Source organism: Lepisma saccharinum, chromosome 10, assembly GCF_977018435.1.
Source record: "Lepisma saccharinum chromosome 10, izLepSacc3.1, whole genome shotgun sequence".
NCBI classification, from domain to species: Eukaryota; Metazoa; Arthropoda; class Insecta; order Zygentoma; family Lepismatidae; genus Lepisma; species Lepisma saccharinum.
Window position 1 is genome coordinate 32,864,886 of NC_139238.1, and position 7,343 is coordinate 32,872,228.

Below are 7,343 nucleotides of genomic sequence, written 5' to 3' on the forward strand. Positions count from 1 at the left end.
TTTATTACGAGTTATATGATTCTGATTGATTGATTGGTGTATTTAATTTTGCTTTGGCTATTGCGAAGATGAAGATGTGTTATGATATGATTAAATTAATGAGAGAATGCTATTCGAACCAGGGACCCCTGGCATCATAGAATGCTATGCTAACCACTCCACCACAGCTTATAGGATTCTGGTGCTTCTAATTAAGTAACTAACCTAATTTTCCTCTCTTCATAGATTGTTTTGACATACAAGGTGCATTCAATAAATAACCAGAAAACTGGTATCTAAAATATCATTATTATTATATGTTTGTTATTTCGTGAAGGCATCTGTAAGCTATTCATAGCTGGGGCTGGTACGCCTGCCTCGTGCACGGGACACTGGGAAACAGTTACACAAGATGGCGGCACCCTTACAGGAGTGCTCCAAGCTGGAGCAGTGAAGTGTCGTGAGATTTTTCTTGAGAGAAAGGCGTGAAACTGATAGAAATTCATCGCCGCATGACAGTTCAGTATGGTGACAAGTGTATGAGTGGATCACAAGTGTACAAGTGGGCTGAGAAGTTCAAACAGGGTATAACCAGTGTTGAAGATTCTCCGCATCCAGGTCGCTCGGTTACGGCAGTCACGGAAAGCAACATTGCTCAAGCGGAGGACTTGATGCAGGAGAACCAGCATATTACTGTCATTGAAATTGATTCCCAGATGGAAATAAGTGTAGGATCAGCCCACCATATCAGTCATGACATAATGAGGTTCAACAAAGTGTGCGCGAGGTGGGTTTCGAAATGTTTGACACCGGAATTGAAGGAGAGACATGTTGATGTGTGCAGGGAGCTTTGGTGCTGTTATGAAGCTGACGGTGAGGCATTTCTTCATTGTATTGTTACTAGAAATGAAAGTTGGGTTCATTTCTATAAACCCAAATGTAAGAGGACAACAGTGTAATGGCATCCTTTGTCTCCCAGACCGAAGAAGGTGCATGCTCAACGGAGTGCCGGAAAGGTCATGTTAACTTTGTTTTGGGACCACAAGGGGGCAATGCTCAGAGGTCATAATGTAAACAGTACCACCTACTCCAACCTTTTGCACAAAAAACAGAAACCAGCCATTCTGCAGAGACGACGTGGTCTGGTGAATACTGGTGTGATTTTGTTCCATGACAATGCGAGACCACACACTGCCAGTGTCACATTGTCTACCATTGAGGACCTAAAGTTTGAGTGCTTACCCCACCCTCCATATTTGCCCGATCTCACACCTTCCGATTTCCACACCTTTGGCCCGATCTCGCACTTTCCACACCTTTGGCCCACTTAAAGATGGACTAAGTGGATCAAGGTTCCAGAATGACTACAATAATCCAGTCTGTGGTGCATGAGTGGTTGCGCACGCGTCCAAAATAATTATTTTCCTGTGGAATCAGTGCCCATATGAAGCGTTGGCATAGGTGCATTCGACTGAGGAGGGGGGGGGACTATGTTGAAACATAGTACTGTAGTTATTTTGGTGCTTGTAATAAGTATTTGTTACAACGTATTTCCGGGTATATATTGAATGAGCCTTGTACTTAAAAATATGTAAAATTACTGAAAAAAAGAGAATATTATTGGATATAACTAAAAATTGCCATTTCGGTAAGTAAATATAATCATTTCATATTGAACACACTCAATTTTGTATAACGAACATCACACCAGTGGTACATCATGTAATTGTTGGTTTTAACTTTCAACATGTTCTGCTTATTTATCTTAGGTAATAATATGAAATATGCAAATTATTTTTTTATTAATTGGAATAATGTTTATATTGTGATCATGTAGGACACGTGGGTTTCAGACTAAGAAATATAATCTGTGATTATTTCAGAGCTCTGAAAATCTTTGGTTACAGGCCTTGTGTATATTGCATGCCCCAGGCCTTGCCTCCACCTAAGGCTTGCTCTGGCATGATTGGTGATAAGGTGACGGGGGTTGAAGTGGCAGTCACAAACATATATGTTTCTCAGAAACACAAGCCACCAGGGGATCATATTGGCTATGAGTCCAAATGTCAGAGCCTTGCTAGTCTGCATTGTACTAGATAATTCCAAACACTTGTTTGTTTACGTATAAAAAGAAAATTGCATGTAAACAAAATGGCATAATTTTGTTCAAAATGACAGGTTATTTATTTGGTCAATAATATTATCGGTATTTTTTTTGCATAAAATAATACACTGCCTATATTGACCGATGCCGATGGAGTACTCAAATGTGATTTTAGGGCACAAGGTTCAAACTGCCCATGATGTGGTTCTGTTATTTACAAGAAAATCAAATTAGCAATTATGTTCTTCATTAGTGTTCACATAAGCACTGGTAAACTACAACTAAATTATAATAGGAGAAATTGTGCTTGTATATGATTGTGTATACGCCTTCATGGCATGGTGCATTGCACAGGGGAGCACTTACTTTTTTTTTTTTTTTTACTTTTATGTTTGTGTCAGATAGCATTGTTACATTTGAGTGTCCTCACCAAATTTTAAAAAAAAAGTTAATCTGGTGGTGTTTTTAAAGTAACCTTTTAAATTTTGTAGTTTAAATATGTTAACATGAATAAAAAATTTATATGATAACTAAGGACACATTCTTTTTTGTACTTCTAATCCTCTGCTGGGTCTTTGGCCAATGCAGCAGCTTCTGTTTTCGAATTTTCTTCTCCTTCCAAAAAACCGATATGATATCCCAAAATTTGAAAAATTTTATATGCTTAGAATTCCTTCTAGAGCATTCTCGTGAATCTACTTTGTGGTTTGCTTTCACTGTTGTGTAGATGTTATTATTAATTATTATTAATAGACTTACATAGCCATGAAACTATTGAGAATATGTGGACAACAGCAACACAAGCCACAAGAAGATTCATATGAATGCTCTAGAAGAGCTGCCCTGTCATTGGTCCTGCTGAGTCTTAAGGTAAATGATTTTATAAGCAGAAAACCTATTTTATTGTTTCTGCAGGGAGGTTTATGGGAAAAAAGAAACAAGTTTTCACTTAGAAGTTAAAGCAGTATGAAATTTTGTATTACGAACTTCGCTAAAACAGTTAGATAAATGACTTCGGGTGCTATCGATGCATTTCTGTGTTTTGCAAAGTATGTTATGTAAGCATTGGAAGGAACCTCATTTAATATACATGTAAGGAATTACATTTTAATAAGGAAATCTGTGGACTTATCAAAAATTTGTGTGAAACATGATGTGTATGCAATCAAAAGAACTTTTAAAACAAAATTTCAAATACTCAGTGTATATAAGTTTTAAGATTAAGTTGTTAGTGAAATTACTGTCCAGTATGTTTCATTAATATTCATACGACCACATAAAGCTTTCATTTTTCATGCAATTATTTTATTAAGACAAAAGATTACCTACTGGAATGCTATAATTAAATTTGTTTTCTTCAGGACCTATTATTGCTTCTTCAGTCTGAATGGCATACCATTGTCAGGAAAGGATAAAACCTTTTAAAAATATGTTAACAATGCTGTTACACAATATTCACCAATGTACACTTCAATTAAATGCTTGCAAATTCTCGCATTGATAGTAGCATTAATTAAAACTATACTTTTTATTATGTAACTCCTGAAAAAGACATGTGAAATTTTGTCAAAATATTCAATAATAAAAAAATTTAGTCACGTATAAGAAAAAGTATAGTTTTAATTAGTGAATTAAGGATAATAGTTCCAAGCATTTGCTTGTTTGAGTTTATTTTTCAAGTCCACTTTATGCACAGAATGGCTAATCGAGACAGGACCTGCAGCTTAAAGTAGGATCTGAACCGCTATGTGCCTTTTACTGGTGACTAAACCAGGGACTCCTTCATTACAAGGTGACAAGTGTTTCTACTATGCCACCATGGAGGTCCCTGGAGATATATTTATTTCATACATGTTAGTCATTTTATTGCAAATTGTAACACTAATCCAAAAACATGTGCAATGGTTCATAACTAAGAAAATAACAATGCCAGAGACTTGCCTCATGTTGGTCAAATTTAGGACGAATGTACACCTGGCTGGCCTTTTAAAGAGACTTTTAATAGTGTAACAAACATGTTATTGTATTCTGAGTGGTGCTATACAAGGTATGAAGGATAGTGTATGTGTAGAGGTCTATAGTTAAAACATTTATCTTCTGCTACATAATGTGTAAGATTAGTTTTTAGTTCTTGCAGCTGTAACTTGGTTTTTAAGTTATTTTGATTTATATTATGTACAGTTGCAGAGTAACTTAATGTTTTATTTTTTTGGTACTTGCAAAAGTAACATGTTACATTTTTGCTATTTGCACGAGGATGTATAATCAGAATTGCATAATAGTCCAGGGGTATTTGTAGTCCCATGGGTTTTTGAATGAAGGGCATATAAGACTGCCGGTAATACATTGCTAGTGTAGTACAAAATCATGTGTTTTACCCGCAATTGTGGCAGAAGGCCTGTGTGACGTCATAAAATCCAAGATGGCTACCGCTTCATGCACTAACTAAAAATCCATCATAACTTCTTTAATAGTGGTTTTGGAAAACTTTTTATAGATACATGTTTTGTTCAGACTTGAAAAAGGAACAAAATTTATTCTTACAGTTTTTTTCATATCTCGCACTCTTATGAAGATATATCCAGTGAAACTATTTTGTGCCCTTTTGTGCAAGGATTCTATGCATATTTTATACTTTACTTGACATTCTGGCATATAAAGTGGAAAAATTACTGCCTGTGATATTTTGTTGATGCCTACTATTGTGGCGAATTGTCTGTGTGACATCATGCATCCAAGATGGCTCACCTGTTATCAAGATTGAGAGTGGTTGTAATCATTTGGGAAATATCATGCCATCAATACAGTCATTTTATTCAATTCCTTGTCACTCTGATCTGAGTCTCTGTCCTGTAAGTCATTGTTTTCCTCATCTGCACTACAAAGACACAATTCAGCAGTGATCAGAACGCTACATTTTATAAGTAGCTTCACTACAACTACAGCTACTCTTCCAAAATGTAGCTTCGCTACAGCTACAACTACATTTACCAAAAAGTAGCTCGCTACGCTACTCCTGTTCGCTACTCGCTACTTTTGCGCTACTTCTGTATTAAAAACTTAAACAACTTATCTTATCTTATGGCTATTCAAAAGAAGCCCTAGTATGATAGTTGTACATACTGAAAAATAGATTCTGTTATTTATTACCATGATTCCCTTCATTCTATAATTTTTATAGCAGTGTTACTTTAGTTACATAATTTTAATAAAGTGTTTGAGAATAAAGTACCTTTGTAAGTGGCATATCAATTCAAAAAACTAGGTCTTACACATAACAGTTGGGCTGAAAAGTTCGTAGGCTGACTCATAGATGGCGTTACTAGAATTAAATCCATGTGATTTTTACTTAGTACTAACCTTCAAAAGATACGTGTATAAATTTCACAGCTGCCGGATAATTAGTTCGTGAGATATAGCATTGTGAGTGAAGCAGCTTTTGTTATTGTGAAAAAATGGATAAAAAAGAATTTCGTGTGTTAATAAAGCATTGCTTTTTGGCGAAAAAAAATACTATTGAAGCCAAGGCTTGGCTTGATAAACATTATTCGGACTCTGCACCAGGAAAATCAACCGTTGAGAAGTGGTTTGCTAAATTTAAACGAGGCGAAATGAGCATGAAAGACGATGCACGCAGTGGATGCCCCAAAGAGGCTGTTACTGACGAAAACATCAAAAAAGTCCACAAAATAATTTTAAATGATCGTAAAGTGAAGTTGATCGAGATAGCTGAGACTTTAAAAATATCAAAGGAACGTGTTGGACATATTGTGCATGAATATTTGAACATGCGAAAACGGCCCTATTTGAAGAAGAAAAAAGTGCTGTTTCATCAAGACAATGCACCGTGTCACAAATCAATGAAAACGATGGCAAAATTATATGAATTAGACTTCGAATTGCTTCCCCATCCACCATATTCTCCAGATCTGGCCCCCAGTGAGTTTTTCCTGTTTGCAGACCTTAAAAGAATGCTCGCTGGAAAGAAATTTAGCACTGATGAAGAGGTAATCGCCGAAACTGAGGCCTATTTTGAGGCTAAAGAGAAATCGTACTATAAAAATGGCATCGAAAAATTGTATGACTGCTATAATCGTTGTATCGCCCTCGAAGGCAACTATATTGAATAATAAAATCGAATTTTGTCAAAAAAATCTTTTTTACTATGTTAGCCTATGAACTTTTCAGCCCAACTGTTATCCGTGATGTTCTGGTTGTCATTTGAAAAATATTTATGTGACAGACTTCTTTTTAAAATTAATTGGAAGAATACCACATGTATCGAAATTAACTAGAACGTGTTGCACAAAATGGGAATAAGATAAAAATGTGATATGTAGCAATTTAATCTTCTTAACTTAAACAGAATGTTATTTGGGGGTGGCAGATATTTGCTCGAACCTTGAGGATAGCTGGGGGATGCTTCTAATGGTATAAATGAGAAAGAGGTGGAACAATGCTTTACGTAAGTCTTTCCGTTGAAAATGCTTCCTCGAAGACACAGTGGAAATTGTAATTGTCACCTTGTATTCAAATTGCCCCAGGTTTGATACCTGGCGGAGGGCACATGGTGGTTCATATCAGTCTCGATCAGCTGATTTGTGCATAAAGTGGACTTAAAACAAACACTAGGAAAGACTCCTAGTTGGGAAGATGGGATCCTCCTGCTCCTCCATTCCCCACTCATTATTCTTCCCCATTCTCACAATTAGCCAAAAGTGGCAGAAAACGGCCTTAGATAAGAAAATAACTAAATAAACAATGCATCCTCTTTGCCATGATTAGAAAAAGTTACAGGAAAGCGACGCAAAAGTAGGAAAAAAACATAAATTTGAAAACTGTGTATTTTAACAAAAAAATGTCATTTCTGCAGGAAAGTCAAGAACTTGTACGTTTTTTTTTACAATATGATAAAATATATTGAGGAAACTGATGTGTAGTAATTTTAAGTGTAACAAGTTACTATTTTCACTAACTACCCAATTATGATACTTGTTCATTTTGTCGTATGTATGAAAATTGAAGTTTTTGTGAGTTTTGTGTTCTTTGCAGACTACAAGGCAGTATTTAAGCTTCTAATAACTTTTGTAACTTATTGTGAAAATAATTTAATTAGCAATTTAATTTTATTATTGATTAACCTATCAGTTTGAATTATTTTATTGTGAAATATATTTATTATTTACAACGGAAGAGCATTTATTTTCTGTTACTATAAACACCATCACATTCATATAAGTGTCTATACATATTGCATTGG